Source organism: Martes martes, assembly GCF_963455335.1.
Source record: "Martes martes genome assembly, chromosome: 5".
Lineage (NCBI taxonomy): Eukaryota > Metazoa > Chordata > Mammalia > Carnivora > Mustelidae > Martes > Martes martes.
Window position 1 is genome coordinate 94,757,037 of NC_137892.1, and position 20,157 is coordinate 94,777,193.

The 20,157-nt window shown below is 45.8% G+C and overlaps 1 protein-coding gene across 2 annotated transcripts in view; it reads left to right on the forward strand.

Annotated features, from left to right (window-relative positions):
• Nucleotides 1-20,157, forward strand: part of FSTL4 (follistatin like 4) — a 407,996-nt gene that overhangs the window by 66,672 nt on the left and 321,167 nt on the right. The window lies entirely within an intron of this gene.

A 20,157-nucleotide genomic window follows, 5' to 3' on the forward strand; every position in this document is an offset into this window, starting at 1 on the left:
TGTTTATATTGAAGGAGATCTATCTTAAGGAATTGAATCCCATGGTTAGGGAGTCTAACAAGTCCAAACTTTGGTAGGTAGGCTGGCTGGCTGGAGACACAGGAAGGAGTTGAAGTTTGAGTTTGCTCATAGAATTCCTTCTTGCTCAGGGGAGATCAGTTTTTGTTCTCGTCGGACCTTCAACTGATTGGACAAGGCCCACCCACATTTTATAAGGTAATCTGCTTTTCTCCAAGTCCACCAATTTATATGTCAATCTCATTCAAAAAACACCTTTACAGAAACATCTAGAAGAATGTGTGACTAAATACCTGGGCACTGTAGCCCAGCCAAGTTGATACACATAAAATCAACCATCATATAGTATACTATAAATGGGTATATTTAAAAACCCACATTTTTAAAAAAGAATTACACAAGTTTGGAACAAAAGGGACAGAGAGTGTAAAAAATGAAGAGGCTCCTGAATGCCCTAACTTCTATGTGTAGGAAGCAGGCTGAGAGAACTTTAACTACAAACATAGGGTAGTTTTTGTGGAAAAGATAGCTGGTTCAAAGAGTTGATGCCAAGAGCTATGGAGAATTATTCCTGTGAAGCAGACCTGAGTCCTAATCAGGGGACTGGGGACAAGTTCCTGTTGGGTTTCACAACTGCTGAAGATCAGTAATTGAAACATGCCTCACATTTTCTACCTTTTTATTTTTTCAAAAATTTTTTAGATGGAAATATCTGTACCTGTTATCTTACACCTGTCTCACCATTATAAGTTGGCATATGGGGTGAGTGAAACATGTGTTTCCTTAGCTTACATGTCTTCAGATTAAGAGGAACAGCACCTGGACTCAAGGCGCTGAACCTAAGGAACCTTACCACGAAGATCCTTATTTGAACCTGGACCTAATTCACATCCCAAGATCCTGCGTTTTGTGCTGCTGCCCTGACAGACTGGGGGATATTAGGGAGAGGATTGCATGTGTACTTACAGAAGGGAGGTGAATACTTGTGGTCAGAGAGCAGAACATAGTGGATGATATTTTCCAAAGATGACTGCAGCATTATTGCCCATCTTATGATGGCACTTTGACCTTCCTTCTATCAAGAAATAGGATCTGTTTCCTTTACCTTGAATCTAGGCAGATCTGTGACTATGACAGAAGTCATGCTACCTGGCCTCAAGGCTTTGTCATAAAACATGATAAAGCTTCTGCCTCGCTGGCCAGATTACTCACACTGCTGTGCAAACAGTCTGACTGCCCCGAAGTCACCCTCCTGTGACGGAACTCAAAAGAGCCAATGTAGGAAGACCATGTGCAGCGTCTCCGTGACTGCATGAAGAGAGAGAGAGGCTCAGCAAGCCCTCAGGCTGGCCCCCACCCTACAAGTCTGGCTGCTGTCTGACCTCAACTACTGGAGGGGCCTTGATTCAGAGTCTGTTCTTTCAGACTCTTGGCCCACAGAAACTGTGAGAGATAATAAAATAAGTGTTGTTGCCTCAAGTCACTAGATTTTTGAATGATAGGTTCAGCAGAGAAAGATAATCAGAACAGGATTAGAACACACTGAATTAAATAGGGATTCATGAGTCCAATCTTACATAAATGAATGACTGAAATAATGGGGATAAAGGAAAGCTCTTCTTTATGGTACAATGCCAGATAAGAAATAAAGAACAAATGATGGGGTTAAAATAGTTATCAGTGGATACTGAAAACCAGTAGTCAAAATTTGATGAGTAAGAGAATATTAACATATTCTGAAAGTACATCTTCAACAGTGAGTTTCTAATTACAAAGGGAAAATACTAACTCTGCTTTGGAGACACGTCGGATACCACCTTAACCAAGAGATTAAAGTTAGTATCATCAATACTGGGATAAGCCAACATCATGTGCCTCTTGATATGATGTACTGAGAGGGACAAAATGTCAACTCTGTGGTGTTCCTGTGAAAAATTTATAACCTGAATCTTATCTCGAGGAAACATCAGTCAAATCCAGGTTGAGGGATATTCTACAAAATAACTTGGCTGTACTTTTAAAAAATAGCAACATCAAGAAACATGCAGAAAGGCTGAGGAACTCTTTCAGATAAGAGGAGACTAAAGAAACATAGCAACTAAATGCCATCTGTGATCCTAGATCGGATCTTATACTAGGAAAGAAAAACAGCTATAAAGATCACTATTAGGACAATTGACAAGATTTGAATATGGACTGTGGAATAGATAAGAGTACTACAGCAATGCTGATTTTTGCAGTTGTACTATGGAAGGATGTTTTGATCCTGGGAAATACATGCTTTAGGGTTAAAGACACGGGGTGCTTTTCATTTGCTCACTAATAGTTCCCAACAAAGCCTGTGTATGTATTGAAAGCATTCCCTTTGAGTTGATGAGTAAGATACGGGTGCCTGCCATCTCTCTTCTATTGAACATTGTACTGGAGGCCCTAGCAAGTGCATTAAGGTAAGAAAAAGAAATAAACAGTATAAAAATTGGAAAGGAAGAGGCAAAACTCTGATTATTCATAAATGATATGGTTTTACACAAGAGAAGCCAAAAGACTTTATGAATAAATTACCACGATTAGCTAATACATTTTAATAAGGCCATTAAATACAAAATTAATACACAAAATCCAATTAGTTTTGTATGTAACAGCAACAAAGAGAAATTGTAATTTAAAAGATATCAAAATCTCTGGAATCAAAAATACAAAGTTTCTAAGAAACAATATAATTAGAGTATGTAAGACATTCCTAGAAAAAAGTCATGACAATTTATTAAGGGCCCAAATTGGTGGATAAGAAGGTTCAGTATTACAAAGAAGTTTTTTCTTCCCCAAAATGATCATTGCATTAACTCTCTATCAGGTGTATGTGTATATGTGTATGTAATTTAACAAGCTGTTTCTTAAATGTATATAGAAAACAGATGGCCGTTTTGAAGAAAAATAAGGATTCAGATAACCTACTAGTGAGAATACAGGTGGTATGATTCTTTTCAAGAGCTGTTTGGTCGTATCTAGTGTAGCTGATAATGGTCATATACCAGGACCCAGATTTCCACTCCCAGGTAAATACTTGCAGAGACTTTCTTGTGCCTTTGTGCTGGGAGACATGAACAAGTTCTAAATTTGTATTAGTTTAAAACTATTATTACAGTTCTACAATTATCATATAGTTTCATGTATATGTGGAACATAAGAATAACATGGAGGACATTAGGAGAAGGAAGGAGATGAACATGAGGAAATGGGGGGGGCAGGAAAGCAGAGGTGGGGAGACAAACCATGAGAGACTATGGGCTTTGAGAAACAAACTGAGAGTTTCAGAGGGGAGGGGGTGGGGGGAATGGGAGAGCCCAGTGATGGGTATTAAGAAGGACTTAATGTGCATGGAGCATGGGTGTTATACACAAACAAAGAATCGTGGGACACTACATCAAAAACTAATGATGTGCTGTATGGTGACTAATATAACAATAAAAAAACAATAAAGGTCTAGCAACAGAAGAATTTGTAAGTAAATTGCATTACAGCTTGTAGTGATCACCATAGAGTCTGTTGTGATACTATAGGGATGTATTTTCTAGTGATATACAGAAGATACCTAGATGGGTGGGTTGATGGATAGACAGATAGATGCATAGATACATAGATATGAAATGGATATAGATACAGTAGATTTTGAATACTGCACCACATGGGAAATGAATGAATTATATCTGCCTATAATAACATTGCTATTACATTCTCAGGAACATGGTAGCGAGCAAAAAGAAGCAAGCTTATATAGAAGTAAAAACTAAATAATTTACATGGATGATCATTTTGTTGTTATGTGCTACATGAATTTTATAAACACTTTGATTCTTTTCAGAAGTTAATTTTAAGTAATTATAATTAAATGTAAAATAGGTATGACAGCATCGGTTATAGTTATAAAATATTTTAAAATAATAAAAAGGAATTAACTAGGGGCACCTAGGTGGCTGAGTCAGTTAAGCAGCTGACTTTTGATTTTGGCTTAGGTCATGATCTCAGGGTTATGAGATTGAGCCCCATGCTGGAACGTGGAACCTGCTTAAGATTCTCTCTCTCTCTTTCCCTCTCTGCCCCTCCCCCTGCTTGCATACTCTCTAAATGAATGAATGAATGAATGAATGAATGAATAAAATCTTTAAGAAAAAAAAAGGATTTGACTAAAATCCTCATGGTACATTTGTGCTGTAACATACTAAGCATCTGTTTAAAACATTGTATGTTTGTTGAAATGGATAGTGGTTCACAATATGCTCTTAAGGGGGAAAATAACAAGTTATAAAAAGGATATGTCCTGTTGGATTCTAATTTGCACCAAAAAAATGAGATAAATGTAGAAGTATATAAACAAAAAACCAAGAGGTTTATTTCTGAATAGTCGACTTGGGTAATTTTTCTTTGACTAGCTGTATTTCCTAGTATCTTCCCAGGATAAACATACACTCCATGCATGAGGGGGGATGTCTGTTGCCAACCAGAAACTGGTGGGGGAGAACATACTCCACCCTGTGCTCAGGTCTTTCATTCATTCACTTTCTCCTTCCTCATTCAGCGTGCATTTATCACACATCCATTGTGTGTGAAGCCCTGTGCTTGGTTCTAGGAAAGAAAGATGAGCCAGGCATGTCCCTGCCCTGGAGGAGTACAGTCTATGTATAGATAGTAATGTGTCAGATGAATGATGACAGCACTCATTCATACAAGAGTGTTCCCTGCCTCTGCCCTTCATTCAGTCAACCAAAGAAACACCCATCATTTCCAACCCAGTTTCTCCCCTCTCTGTTCTCCTTCCTTGCTCATGAAGGGGTGGGTCGATCCACATAATTTGAAGATTGAAGGGGAGGTTCCCTGGAAGAACAGCCAGCGCAGTTGGCACTGAAGAGGTTAAGACTCCGGTGGGGAAGAGATGCCTGAGACAGCTGGTGAGGAGAGGGCGAGGAGGTGGGAGCAAAAATGGATGTGAGCAAATACTACCATAAACTATGAATTTGTGCCTTAGTAACTGTTTTAGAAAAAAGAAAGTAAAGAAATTGTGTTATTTGTTAAAATTATTTTTTACCCTGGGGCTGTGTTCCTTCAACCACATTCTTCTTCCAACACTGGACCTTATGCGTCTGGGTTTAATGGTTCCCCAAGAACAGTAGTTAGGAGTACACAGAGGGAGGGAGTTCTGCGGAGCTCCATCACTAGGAATAAAAGCAATAGGCCAGGGAGAAGAAATGCACCAGCATATGTGGAACTCGTCACTGTAGTTAAGTGTGTTAGACAAGATCAACAGTCCATTTTCCTTGCAACATCTCCTGGGGCTCGTCTTCCCCTGCCCCGCCTGGACTGGTCTCGGGACTGAAGTGTAGAAGGCAAAGCAGGGCTGGCTAGAGCAAGTGGCAAAGGGCTTCCTGGCTGACCTTTTCTGCATAGATGAGTGCATAGAAAAATAACCGGCATCCAGGAGTTCAGGATGATAAGTTAACTTTAACATACAGATTCTGTTTCATTGGAGGTTTTAACTTTAAATTTTTGTGTGGGGTTGGTTTCATAAACAACTGGCTTCACTTCCTAGGTGACTTGCTCTGGCCTGTGGTTTCAGTACAGAAATGTGGGTGAGGGGCTGCAGTACCAGCAAGGGGCAGAGCCAGGGGGCGGAGAAGGGTGGGGAGACAGATGGGAGACTCACCCACCCCAGCACAGACTGACTAAGGGCCTCAGGGGGCGGAGCCTCCTCTCTGATGTGAGTGAAGGTGAGGTGGTGTGTCAGTGGCTCTGCAGCAGGCTTTGGGGGATGTCTGTTCTGCCCCGAGCCAGGTGGACGTCACTGTGTTTGTGCTCATTTCCTATGGCTATCCACTGGGTGGCTTAGAACAACAGACAGTTCTTGTTAACGGTTCTGGAACTCATAAATCCAGCATCAGTTTCGCTGGGCTCAAATGGAAGTGTTGAGCCCCATCGTGACCACATTATTTCAGTAGCTTTAATTCCATGATGAAGACTTCTAAGCTCTCTTGTTTGCTGCATTAACTCCTTGGTCCCAAGGTACCTGCTAAGCAGGAAGTCCTTGGAGCCATGACCTGGAAGTTTCACAAAGGAGATGGATCTATAGGATTTGTCCCTGTTAGGGGTGGGGGCTGACTGCTCAGGGTGTGTTTGGGCCTCTCACGGCTGGTTTTCTCCAGGAACTCCCAGCCTCTGACCAAAGGGCAGAATCGGGCTTGGTGCTCTGGGAGGCTGGCTGGCCAGTGCCCCTGGGACCAGCCTCTCTGAGCCAGATGTCTGCAGGTGACATTGCCACCACCAGGGTTGTTAGTGAAGGCTCTGGACTAGGTTCTCAGAGCAAGACCAGCTATGTTTGCTTGGCAATGTGTATTTTTGTCCTCTTGGGCTGAGAGAATCAGAAGTACATTTGCGGAAGATAAGACTGAATCCCAGAGTCTTGGCTCTGAAGCCCAGGGTCCTGTTTATGAGTGGCTCATGGGATGGGGGTGAGGGGTCTCAGTTCTTTCCAGAAAGGTCTTCCTTGGGAGCTCTTTATTAACTGGAACATTGGGTTAACTAGAACACCTACCTCCCTGGCCATGTTCTAAGGGAGGCTTAGCCATGTCACTGCATGTCCAAAAAAGAAGCTATTTGTCCTTAAGATCAGACCTGGAGATTATATTGCATATAGTTCTCTATGCTATGAATGTGTGAAACACAAAGCATGGAGGTGGTAACATGTGGGGTTGTTGTACCGACTGCAGATTCCCGGAAGCTGTAATGGTTGGTCTGTGTGGCCTCGAGTGCAAGACAGGGCTTCCTTCTAGCAGCTGTAGGAGCAGATCTATTGCCTTGCATCTTCTAGCTTTTTGAGGCTCTGACCTCTGTTTCCCTTGTAATGTCTCCTGCCTCTGCCCCTCTTGCCTCCTCCATGTGAGAACCCTGGTGATTACATGGGCCCCACCCAGATGATTGTTCCCACCACCCTTCACTAAGTCACATCTGCAAAGTCCCTTTTGCCATGTAAGGGAACGTGGACATAGGTCAGGAATGAGGTGTGGACACCTATGGGGGCAGCGTTCTATCTACCAGAGAGCCACTCCCTGTTGAGCTCTCTGCCCAGTGTGTTCTTGGTTCTTCTTCCTGTGATAAACAGATGTATATTATTAATGAGTTATATATGAGAGTGATGGCTGCCAGGAACGAGATCACTAGAATCTTTTTTAATATCATTCATTTGGGAATATGGCTGTGACCAAGGAGTATGATGATTGCCATTCTTGTTCCCAACCTATGATTTTATAAACTAAAACTTGACTGGCAATTCGAAAAGGACCATCTTTCCCTTTCTATTTTCTCATTTCACACTGATTTATTTCAGGTCATAGCTCAAAATCTTAGCAAATATAGTAGTCTCTCCTCTTAACCATGGGGGATATGTTTCCAGGCCCGCAATGGATGCCTGAAACTGCAGATAGTACCAAACCCCTGTATATACTATGTTTTTCCTATACACACATCCCTGTAATAAAGTTTAATGGATAAATAAGTCATAGAAAGAGATTAACATCATAGGAACAGTAGGAAAATAGAATAATCGTAACAATATACAGTAATCAACGTTGAAGGAATGTGGTTTTTCCCTCTCAAAATACCTATCATGTATGTGATGGGAAGGAGCGAGGGATGGACACAGGCACATGATGCAGCCTCAGGCCACTACTGACCTTCCGGTCCTGAGTCAGGAGGAGGATCATCTGCTTCCAGATACAGCTGACTGTGGGAACTGAAGCCACGGAAAGCACAACCACGGATAATGGGGCACTTCTGTAAAAGGACATGTTGCTCATTCTGTCACCGCACATTGCCCAGATTTGAGAGACCTCCTTGGAACACCATCCTTGTAGGGAGCTCATCGTCCTGGAAGGGCTGGATTTCCATTTGTGTGGGGAGAGCCACACGGCATAGCACTCAGCCCTACTTCTTCCCAGCTGATCGCTAGCAACATGAACAGGACACTCAAAGCCTTGTGAGTGACTGGAGGAATAAATCTGAAACCCCCGATGTGGGTCCCTCCCTGGCCAGGTGAGTGCCGAGGTCTGGGCCCCAGTCACCCACCCCACGCCTCTCCTCTTCCCTGCCTCTCTCGGTGACACCAGAGGGTGAGGGGGTACACTTCCTCCCAAAGTGGTGGCTTGTAATAGTTTGCATGTGGGAATGTGTGTCAACCAGCAGGTTGTTCAGATTTTGATGGAGAAATGTTGAAAGCAATAGTGTGAAGACAAAGTCGCATCAGTGATCTCCAGAGAGACCCTAGGAGGGGGTCAGTCAGGATGGGGGCAGCCCATCCTTTTTGGTATTGGCACTCCTGGTGAAGGGGACTGTCGGCACCCCCCCCCCCCCAGGGTGCAGTGCTGTCTCCAGGCTGGTGTCCCAGGTCTGGGCACTGGGGACCGAGGCAAACCCTGCTTTTGTGTCCTTGCTCTTCTCAGCCCAAGTAAGTATGGCGATTCCAGACCACAGTTTGTGAGTGTTTGTGTTTGAAACACAGACCCCACTTAGACCTGTTTCAGTCTGCATCTTTGGCCCAGCTCATCTTGCCAGACCTCCACACTGGAGTGTGGGCCTGGCTCCAGCTCTTAGCAAGGAATTACTGGTCCTTTGTCTTCCATGATGTTTTGTGCATTTGGGAGCCTAGAGGAGTCACTGTGGTTGGGACAGAGTCTTCTCCGTGGTACATCATAGTGTCCCAAACGTGTGTCTTCTCTTCTTGCCCAGACTACCATCTCCTTGAGGGCAGGGGTGATGTTTTTGCTTACCTTGTGCTTATTTACCTACCTTTCTCTTGAATATACTAGTGCTTGTTCATCAGTACATGTCACGGGACAGGAGGCCCTGAAAACTGCAGCATGTGCTGTCCTGCAACAGCCAGCCAAGGGCAGGGAGCCAAGGCATTGGCGGGGATGTGGGAGGGGTTCCTGCAAGGTGTTTTTAACCTGCTCTGACCTTGAAGTGGAGTGTGAACGCTGTCTACACTGCAGCCCTCGCTGCATGAGGCTGCCATCTTGGAAGATGCTGATACGCTCGTTTTTCCCGAGCCTTTTTTCTTCGTGAGAGCAGTGATTCCCGCCCCTGGTTTATAGCACCCCAGGGTGCCTCCAGTTGTCTCAAGGGCTGGCACAGAATTCTCAAGCCATTTGCTTCAAACAAAACACAAATATGCAGAACACAGCAGTTTTAGCTGAGTGTGGAGGAGGGGAAGAAGAAAGTGCCACAAAACCCAAACCAGCAAATAGGGTGTCACACTCCAGAGATTGGAGTGTCTGCCTAAGGAAAGAGAAATGGTGACACAAAGCCAGTGTCTCCTTGTAGTAGTTTGGATCCATGTTTGGGGGACTGCTGCATACAAAAGCCATTTTGCTGCTTTCTTTGCCTTTTCTATAGAAAATGAGTGTTATTATAGATGAATAGTGTTCTACAAAAAAACCATTCAACAGAAATCTGAACCAGTGCCTCTGAAGAAGTGAATCTCTAGCGAAGCAGAGCATCCCCACTTGCCGAGTTTCTAGGGGTTCGGGAGTGGGTTCAACTCTGACTGGGTTTTGGGGTTTCCTACTGCTTGACTGGGCACTTAGGGAGGCAGTGGTGCCTCAGTTTCCTCATCTGCATGGTGGAGATAATAATAATATCTATCTCCTGAATGTAAGAGAATTAAAGAAAGGCTCATAAAAACCTTAGAAGGGACCCCAGCTCAGAGCGAGCCTTCTTGAAGTGTGTGCTAGATAACACATTCACAGCCTGCTCTGGACCAGGTGTGGCACTGGGCAGGTCCCCGGGGGCTGACGTCTAGTGGAGAAGACTGAGAGGAGACAGCCAAACAAAATACCCTGCGCTGAATGCTAGTTCAGCACAGACTTGGGTGAAGATTTGTAATTAAAACATGGATTCTTAGGGTGCCTGGGTGACTCAGTAGGTTGAGCGTCCAACTCTAGATCTCAGCTCAGGTCTTGATCTCAGGGTTGTGAGTTCAAAACAAACAGACAAACATGGATTCTAGTTCTGGCATTGGTTGTGAATAAGTTCTTCATCTTTTCCAAGCCTCAGGGTGTCTATTAGGGTATGCTAGGCTACAATAACGAATAGGCCCCAAGATTTCAGGGCCTTCACACAACAGAAGTTTACTTCTTGCTCCAGAAGCCATTCTGGGCAAGTGTTGAGATTGTCAAAGCCATTGTCTTCCATCTGGTCTTTCAGGGGCCCAGGCTGACAGCAGTTTCCAAGACTGCCCTGGGCGTGCATGTCCCAGCCAGTCCCAGGAGCAGCATGGAGACACACCTCAGGGAGGTTTTCACTGGCCTCACTGGGAGGTGGTACTCTCCTTGCTGTGCACATTCCGACTGAGAGGACTTGCCACCACATGGAATGGCAAGGATGGCTGGGAGGTACCTCCTGCTCTGTGTCGAATGAGAGAGCACAGCTTTTGCTAGACATCTCAGTTTGCTCATTTTTAAAGTGGAAGGTGATGTTCCCTCCTGGGCTGACTCACACTGGTTATGGGGTATCACGTCACCGGAACTGAAAGGTGCCAGGAGGGCAAAGGGAACTATTGCCTGGGGCGTGGTGGCCTTGGCTTCCCGAGAGCCAGATGGCAGTTGTTTAGCCCACATCTCAGCACCACCCCTGTGTGGTCCCCTGACGAAATCAAACCACCAGATGTTCACAGAGAGATGTGTGCTAGGCCCTGCCTGGGAGCTGGGGACACCATGGTCACATGACAAAGATCAGATATGACTTAGAATACACACAGGGCATCCAGTTCAGACAAGGAAGTCAAGTCCTCTTTCCTAAGGATGGGACGTCTCCTGGAGAACAGAAAGGGTCAGGGGTCAGGGAGGCCAGGGCCAGGTGGAGGAAGGGTGTTGGGAGCAGAGGGAATCCCAGGAGCAAAGCCCCAAGGGAATAAGAGGGCCACCTGACAGGAGCTGCCACAGTGTGGCCAGATCTCGGGTTGGGGAGGAGAAGCTAAGAGACTGGGCCGGTTGGTGGGCCATATGGAGCCTCACGGGTAGCTCCTCCGCTTGTGGGAAGTGCCTTTTTATTCAAGGTGACATTTCGTGGAGCCACAGTGCTCCTCGGGGTGGGGGGTGGGGGGAGGAGACCAATCAAGAGGGAGGCTGCGAGACAGTGTGGCTGGACCCTGGCCCTCAGGCGTCACTAGAGCCTCCTGTCCAGCCCAGAGCTGGATGTCCCTTTCAGGGCTGTGAACCCTGCTGGCCCTCCCTTCACCGTCCACTCGGTGTGTTTTTGCTCCTGTTTATTCTGCACCTGGATATTTCCAAAGGAGGAAAAATAAGGGGGAAATCAAAATGTGAATCCCTCTTGCTACTCTGAGTCCCCTCACTATTCAGTTTACAGCCATTGCAGGATCAGTTCTGGCCTACATTTTCAGAGATGATTCCTGCTTGTTTAACTGCAGTGTGTGGCTGGAATGCTCATCGCTTTGGTCAGTGTTGCAGTGAACACACACCTGCATGCACGCACAGAGCTCCCCCCCAACATACACACACGGTGGGAGGAGGTGGGCATTAAAACTGAGAGGGCGGAGGGGACCGTGGGCACTGGCTCACCCACCGGGGGTTTTGGGTGAACCCTGGTTTCCATGGGGAATTGAACAGTTTTGATGAGAGTGGTATGTCTCTATGAGACATCAAGCTACGTCAGTCTTCCTGGAACCTTGACTAATTTTTGATTCTCTGGTTCCGTTAGCCAAGCATTAGATGGAGTACAAAAATATACCCTTCAATTTGCGGAGAAGTGGAAGGTATTCAAACACAGAATCAAAATAAAGGATAATTTTTCATCTTCCACTGAAACCTCTCATTTTCCAGCAGTCTAGAAACAAAACAAGAGCCAGTGGGAGCATGCAGTGACTGAGAAGCAGTGCATTAGCAGTCTTGGGAGAGGGCTGCCCGGGCTTGAGGGGGTTCTCTGGAGGGTAGGGTGGGCTCAGGTAGGCTCAGGATTCAGCTCTGGTTGGGCCAGTTGTGGCTTCCCAGGCTGATGCAGAGCAGCCGGCTGCCACCCGTCTCTCCGTTGGGCAGGAAGGAGGGGGATGAGTGGACACCTCTGAGACCTTTGAAGATGAAGGGAGTCAACTGGCAACTCCACCCATCTGAGCGCAAAACGCCAGCCCGCTCTCAAGCCCCGCTTGGTCCCGCCTTGCCCAGGTCCAGGCTGGCTGCCATGTTGAGCTCTTGCCGCTACTCCTCAGATTCATCCCTCCTCATCCTGCTGTCCTCACCCGGTTCCCCGCAGAAGCCCCTCTGGCCCCAGCTGGGGGCACCCAGCACCTCCCCCACTTGTCCATATTATTTTTCTCACACGTGGCCAGCCTGGTAGAAGGTTGGAGCTTGTGGGAGTAGCTAATTCACCTGGAGACCTAAATGGCTGCCCCATGGAGCTTGCTGGGAGTCTTGCCTGCTTTTTTGCCCGCATGTCGAGGCCATCCTTGGTCTGTCGTCCTCTACCTCTCCAATGACAAAGTCCATCCTGCTCTAGCATACTTCCTTTGTTCTGGCTATGCCTTTGGACTTCCTCTCTTGGTGGTGAAGAAATGCTCTTTCCCCCCCAAAATCAGGCTAGAGTCTCCTCTCTTGATCACTCTCCCTCCACCTCACACCCACCCCTCATTGGCCTGTGCTTGGTGTTGAAGGTACCCCCTTAGTTTCACAGAGTGAAACTATTTCACAGCCATTTGGGGAGAATAAAAATAGCTAGGATGTAGTGATTGCTTATGCTGGGCCACAGATTGGGCCAAGCCCTTCTCATATAAATGCACTCCATAACTCTGTGGCTAATATCGGTGTCTCATTTTAGTTAGTAAACCACACTGTGAGGAATCACAGCTCTTTACCTATAAAGGCGGTATTTTTAACCTCAGCCCTCACCAGGTGTGGCACATAATAGGTGCTCAGTAGTCAGTCACTGAAAGAAGAAACAAGCCGCTCCATTTTCCCCAGGACCCTAGTGCCGGGATGCTAGAAGAGCACATAATACATACTCAACTAATACATCTTTGACCAACATTTTTTTTTAAGCATTTTAATTCCAGTTTGTTAATATACAATGTTGTATTAGTTTCAGGGGTAGAGTGTAGTGATTCAGTGATTTCATACATCACCCAGTGCTCATCACTGGACATGTTTGAAGAGGTAAAGAAGGGATTGTTGACAACTCTCACTGGCTGGTGGAGTAACCCAGTGTTCCAGTTGTCAGGCAAGAGACCCAGATTCCAGTCCTGGCACTCAGCTAATTGGCAGTGGGATGCTGGGCCCTAACCAGCCTCAGACACCATTTCCTCATTTGTATGACAAGGGGCTGTGCTCAGGTCCTATGCACTCTGAAATTTTCGTGCTTTTATTTTCATTCCCTGAAGAGGTTAATTAGGACGAGGAGCTCTTTAGCTGGCAGTTACACAGCTGAGACATAGCTTGTTAGTGAGGACAGCATCATTGCCAAGGACGGTCTTGCTACTGATGACCATTGGCCAGTCTCAGGAGATCAGCGACTGTGAGGAGATTGCTTAAGATGAATAAAATTTCCCTCATCCACAATCAAATGCGAAAGCTATGGATGCAGGGCTGGGGAATGTTTGTGGGCAGGATGTTTTGAACACTCCCAATTTAGCCAGCTCTAATTCTTCCCTAAGCAGCTAGGCCTTCATTTTGTGACATAAAGGAACTGCCTTTGAGTGGGAGCTCTGCCTTTCCATGTAGCGGAAGCCAGGACAGACTGACCAGACATGCACACAGGCAGTGTAGGGAGAAGGCATCTGGGTCCTAGGAGTCCAGCCCTCATCAAACATCCCACTTGGCCAGCTTGGTTTAGGGTTGGACTCTGTGAGATGAGCTAATTCACACAGAGATCTCAATGGCTGCCAAGGAGAAATTGTGTTTTTAACCAAAGAGATACATAATTGATGGAAGTCCTCCAGACATCAAGCGTACTTGGACTTACTGACCATGGGTGCCTGTTTTGCCAGAATAGTGGGAAGGCCATTCTTTTGAGAAGATTCTGCACAGCAGGGTTAAAAAGGTGAAGTTTCACAGGTCCGTTTGATCCATGAGGTTAGCTTGACATGGGACTGGTCAAGAATTCTTTAAAGCATTTGGAGACGAATTAGCAAGATTAGGTGTCTCTGAAGGGCTTTACTGAGTAGAGGAAAGTCAACTTCAGTCCTGAAATCTCCTGTTCCCCAGCGGATCTGAGTGGGTGGCATCCTTTGTGAGGTGGGCAGTGCCACAGGGAGGCCCTGGAGGGCTTGCACTGCATGCAGCCTTCTTGAGTTCAGCTCTGTATCTGAATCACAGCAGTATCACATAGTCCACTTGGTGAGCATTTCTGGAGGGTCTTCCATGTGCCAGATATTGTGGCAGTGCTTGTCCAAAGCAGTATGGGTTGGACAAAGCAAGTTATATGGAGCTCTGTCTACAGTTGGCTCGTCTAGGCCAGGCGGCTCTCCACGTCCATTTCCCCAGCTATAGCTATGAGGAGACAAGGCGACAAATGGTGTGTGTTCCTCATAAACACTTTGGGGTTGACACCACTCTGACCCTTCTGTCTTGCACTGCCAGAGGCTATGACTCTGGTTTTTCACCTTTCAGTCATCATAAAGTCTTTCCCTTTTGTCTTGTCAGACTTTGGAAACCCCAGAGTAATGGTAATGATTTATCATCGTAAGCCCTCCAATGGCCTCCCATTATGCTGAGGAGAAAATCCAATTTCTTTCCAGAACCTACAAGACCCTGTATGATCTCACTCTGTCTGCCTCTCCCCAGTCCTCTCTCCTGACTTCCCTCCCACTTCCTGTGCTCCAGACACAGTGACACGCCTCCTTTCCAACCCTCAAGTAGAACAGACTTGGTTCCACCTCCGGCATTGGCACGTGCTGCTCCCTCTGCAGGAAGCTCTCCCCTCAGGTTTCTCATGGCTGCTGTCTTCTCAACCTTGGGATTCCCCTAGGGGGCTAACTCCCTGGAAACGCCAGTACTGGCTTTCTCACCTCAAGAAGGCCCCTCTTTGCTGCACAGCCTTTACAGTATTGAGCTCCTTCACAGCCCTTGTGACTCAAGATGAACTTATTTACAGCTTCCTCTGTGTCCACTGAACTAGAATGTAAGCTCCAAGAGAAAACTGAACTATCGGTTGGTTACCACTGTATTTTAGGTGCCTGGAATACTATGGGATGAGTGAAAAATTGAATGATAATTCATTTCCTGGCTATTTACTGAGTACCTATTATGTATCAGGCTAACAGATTTAATCATCACACCCACCCCAAGTGATGGTGTTTGTCCCCTCACTTGATACATGAGCAACCGAGATGTCTGTAGGTTAAGTTCATTGTCACTTTTGCAGTAAACACAATAGGGAAGATTCACACCCAGGTCTCTCTGGCCTGGAGACCCATGCACTGTCTATAAAGAACAAGGGAGAAACTTACTGTGTTGTCCACCTGGCAGTCTAGTCCTGGTTCACCTGGCCTTACCTCCTCAAGGGTCCTGTCTCCTAATACAGTCACATCGAAGCTCAGAACTTCTGACACATGAATTGAGGGTGAGGGAGGGGGAACAAATCAGTTCCTAGCACGTTCCATGGAAATTTTTTTTCCTATTCCTTAGCTATACCCAGCTAATTGCTTCCCAGCAAATGCCTCAGAACAGAACACTGAAAAAGTTCCTCCCCTCGAGGAACTTAGAGTTTCAAATGATCAAATAATCGAATTGCGGGCTCTGTTAATGATGATGGGCTTATGGAATGAATTCTGGAAGCCAGGCTGAAGCCCCCAGCCTGTGAGGGGCTACCGGGGCAGACACATGCTAAGAATGTGTCAATTGGTTAATCGACTAACTGAATTTTAAAAGTGGCAGCTGCTGGAATATAAAATGGGAAAGATGCTGCTGGAAATTATTTAGGCTTCGAGTCACATTGGAGAGATGTCGGCCTCAGCGTTACGTCATGCTTTGGCCTCCCAACATTTAGGCAGAATGGGAGAGGGTCCAGAAATGAGCAACAAGGGTGAATCAAGGGACAGAAAATGATGCTATGAAGGAAAGAGATAAGAGCTGTGGTGTTTTGTTGTTGTTGTTGTTGTTGTTGTTGTTTTAAATCTCAATGTCCAGGAGATGATGGCAAATAGGTAAATTATGGTCTTCCAGCATGGTTAAAGGAAAATGCTGACCGGCTGTTTTAACATTTTCCTGGAAAATTTAGTAGGAGTCATGGGCTCAAGTCCAGGACAGGAAAGGTGGAGGAGGCAGAGAAGTCATCATTTGGATTTTTAGTGTGATTCAATGTTGGGTTCGATGAGCAGGAGATGTGCACGAGCTGTGGTCCTGCCTGACAGCTGTTTGTCTTGGATGGTTCCTGCACAGGTAAACTTGGGCCTCTGTGGCTGCCCATTAATAATTTCCCCTGCAGCTCTGTATCCCTGTGGGGAGCCCTGGGCACCTGCACCTGTCTCCCTAGCTCACTTTGTCCAGTGTCTCTTGATATTTTCACATATTTCACAAAGGGAGCTTTACATCACCCAGCTGTGCCTCTTGGCACCTCTCCTCAGTTGCATCACTGTGGTCTTGGGACAACCCTGCAGCATATAAATCTGTCTACCTGGAGGTAGGAGATAAAAACCGAATGACGTGTGAGGCCTCTTTGTGACCAAAACATCTAATGATTTTTCTTGCTTAAAACTTAACAGTGGCTGCAGTAGGTGGTTGCCCACTCTGCCTCTCCATGGAGGGGAACTTAATAAAAATTCCCACTAAGAATTAATGGCCATAAAGACTTAATAGGGTCCCTCTTGAGGAGTTTCTTTAGAAAGAGTTTATGGGATAATGGGCGACAAAGTGGAAAAGGAAATAATGTTTACTGAGAATCAGTTTTCTGTTAAAAAGAACAGATTTACAAAGGAGATGCTATGGTCTCCACCTGGACCGTCCATCCACAGCTCCCACAGGCTTTCCTGGGAGCCGGCTACATGCCAGGCACTCCTCTGGGTGCTGAAGAGAGGGTGGCAGGGAGTGCACAATTCCTCACCCCAAGGGGCTTGCAATTCCTTGTCTATTAGGATTCACGATTGCAAGCAACAGGAATCCAACCAATGCTGCCTTAAGCAAGGAGAAAGGGATTTGTCACTGGCCTTGATCCAGATGTGACAGCAGTCAGGGCTCAGTTGGGAAGCAAGAGATGGTCTTTCCCCAGCTGGAGGTGCCTCCCACTGGACCACCTTTGGTCTTGGGCCTGTCCTTGAATAGCCATTATAGAGAGAAGGAAAAATTACACCTAAGGTCAAGTGGAGACCACAGTTCCACTCTGGTGCTAGGGATGAGGTCAGGAGCACCCAATGGTTACTCTAAAGCAGGCTTGGGAGGCTTGATGGGGAAAAAAGGAGGGGCAGTTAGTTCCCACTATACCATCCTCAGAAGAGGAAACAAACTCCAGAAACCTTCCGTGAGCCCCTTGGTCACTGTAAGATGCAGAGTTGGGTGTTGGAGCCACATCTTGCCCAGCCAGTACTGATCTCCTTCAGGAAGCAGCAGGGCAATACTTCCCCGTACTCTCTGGCAGAACAGCCTCCTTCCATCCTGTCTGCTCTCCCAGGTGCCACAGAAAACACCTTCACGCTTTCATCCCATCAGAACTCGTCTTGCCCACATCTCACCCTCCAGGGCCTAGCTCTTCATTTTCCAATATGGCGTGTGGTTGTGTGGTAGTGTATGTACTAAAGGTGTATGTATACAATATACACACAGACGGGACTTTTCATAAGAGCAACCCTGCTTTTTATTGATTATTGAGGTATAATTTGCATAGGGTTATATTAGTTTCGGGTGTACTACATACTGATTTGACAGTTTTATGCATCACTCACCACAGTGAGCACAGTCGCTATCTGTCACCACACCATGTTCTTGCAGTATTCCTGAACGATACTCCCCATGCTGTACTTCTCAACACCGTGACTTACTTATTTCATAACCAAAAGTTCGTACCTCTTAATCCCCCTCATTTATTTCATCCCACCTTCCACCCCTCTTCCCTTTGGCAACCACCAGTTCTTTGTATTTGAGAGTTGGTGTGGGTTTTTTGTTTTGTTTTATATTCCACATATAAGTGAAATAATACAGAATTTGTCTTTCTCTGACTTATTTCACGTAGCATAATACTGTCTATATCCATCCATGTTGTTGCAAATGGCAAGATCTTTTTCTTTTTAATGGCTGAGTAATATTCCATTATACATATGATGTTATACATGTCATATGTATGTGTATAATCTTTTCATCCCTTCATCTGTGGAAGGACACTTGGGCTGCTTTGGTAGTTCAGCTGTTGTAGATAGTGCTGCAGTAAACATAGGGGTGCATATATCTTTTGGAATTAGCATTTTTGTTTTCTCTGGGTAAACACCCAGAATTAAAATTACTAGATCATATGGTAACTCTATTTTTAATGTTATGAGGAACCTCCGTACTGTTTTCCACAGTGGCTGCACCAGCTTACATTCCCCCAACAGTGCACAAGGGTTCCCTTTTTCTTTTCCATATCCTCATCAACCCTCATTATTTCTTGTCTTCTTGATACTAGCTGTCTGAATTGGTGTGAGGTGTTCTCTCATTGTGGTTTGCATGATTTGCATTTCTCTGATGATTAGTGATGTTGAGCATCTTTTCATGTGTCTGCTGACCTCCTGTATGTCCTCTGGAAAAATGTCTATTCAAGTCCTCTGCCTCTTTTTAATCGGATTGTTTTTTGGTGTTGAGTTGTATGAGTTCTTTATATAATTTGGATGTTGACCTCTTTTTAAATATATCATTTGCAAATATCTTCTCCCATTCATGAGGTGGCCTTTTCATTTTTTGAAGTTTTCCTTTGCTACCAAAACCTTTTTGTTTTGGTTTAGTCCCGGTGGTTTAATTTTGAAAAGCAACCCTGTTTTTAAAACTACCTTCAGTGAATACTTTGCACCCTCCCCTCCTTCCTGCTGGTGCCTGAACTCAGCCTTACCCTTTCTGTTATACTTTCTAACAGCAGGGACTCAGCAGCTCCAGTGTTCCAGCCCTTGGCACCATGCTGGACACACAGTAAGTACTCGGGACTGTTTTGCTGAGTTCTCCTGAGTACTGTGCTCCTCTTGAGGGTTGTTTGTCCCCTGTGGAAGCTCTCCTTGTCACTTGGTGCCTTGGCATCCACCCATCCCCACATCTGCCCCCATCCTGACCCTCTCAAGGGGCAGCCCCCAGATTGCCCAGAGTCCTCCCGAGCCCCCTGTGTGGAATCCACATTCAGTGTGCCTTGGATGACTGGCATTGCTTCCTGGAGACCACACTGTGGTTGTGCAGGATTGCAGGGGCTGGGAGGTGGGGAGGGTGGTAAGAACAGGTCCATCACCACTGCATTGGATTCTCGGTTTTGGTGTCTAGTGACCCTCTCTGAGGTATTCCCGGCCCATCCACCTTTCTGCTCTCCTCCCCCCTCAAACCCTGTATTTCTGTGGACATAAGTAATTCAACAACATTGCAAGAAGAAAAGGAAGGAGAGAGAAAGGGAGGGAGAGGGCAGAGGGAAAGGAGAAAACAGAAGAGTAAGAGAGAGAGAAGAAAAATTAAGAAAAGAAATATGGAAACCTTTTCCCTGTTGCCACTTTGGTTTATTTCTTTTCAGGTTCTTTTCATGGGCATCTGTTTTATGTTGTTACTTTTTTAACACAGTGGTGCCCACAGTCTAATTTAGCTGCTTGTTTATCACAAGTAATTTCATGTAATTTTTTTCTATACACAATTTACTCTCCGTCTTCTGGAGCTCTCCTGGCTGGGGCGAACACCTACAGCTCCTGCCCGAGTGTTGTAATTAGAGCCAGAATGAATGCCTGTGACTTGTGGGGTCGAAGGCCTTGTGCCCTCTCCCTTGGATCAGAAGATCTTAAACATGACTTATTTTGAATTCTTGTTCCTGACTGCGCCTGTTAGAGCACAAGGGATTCTTGCTAAACAACACAATTCTCTGTGAAAGGCAACTTGCTGGGGAAGGAGGGCTAATACCTGGTTGGGAAAGTGCGGCTCGTTACTGCGTGAAAACCGCCGGAGG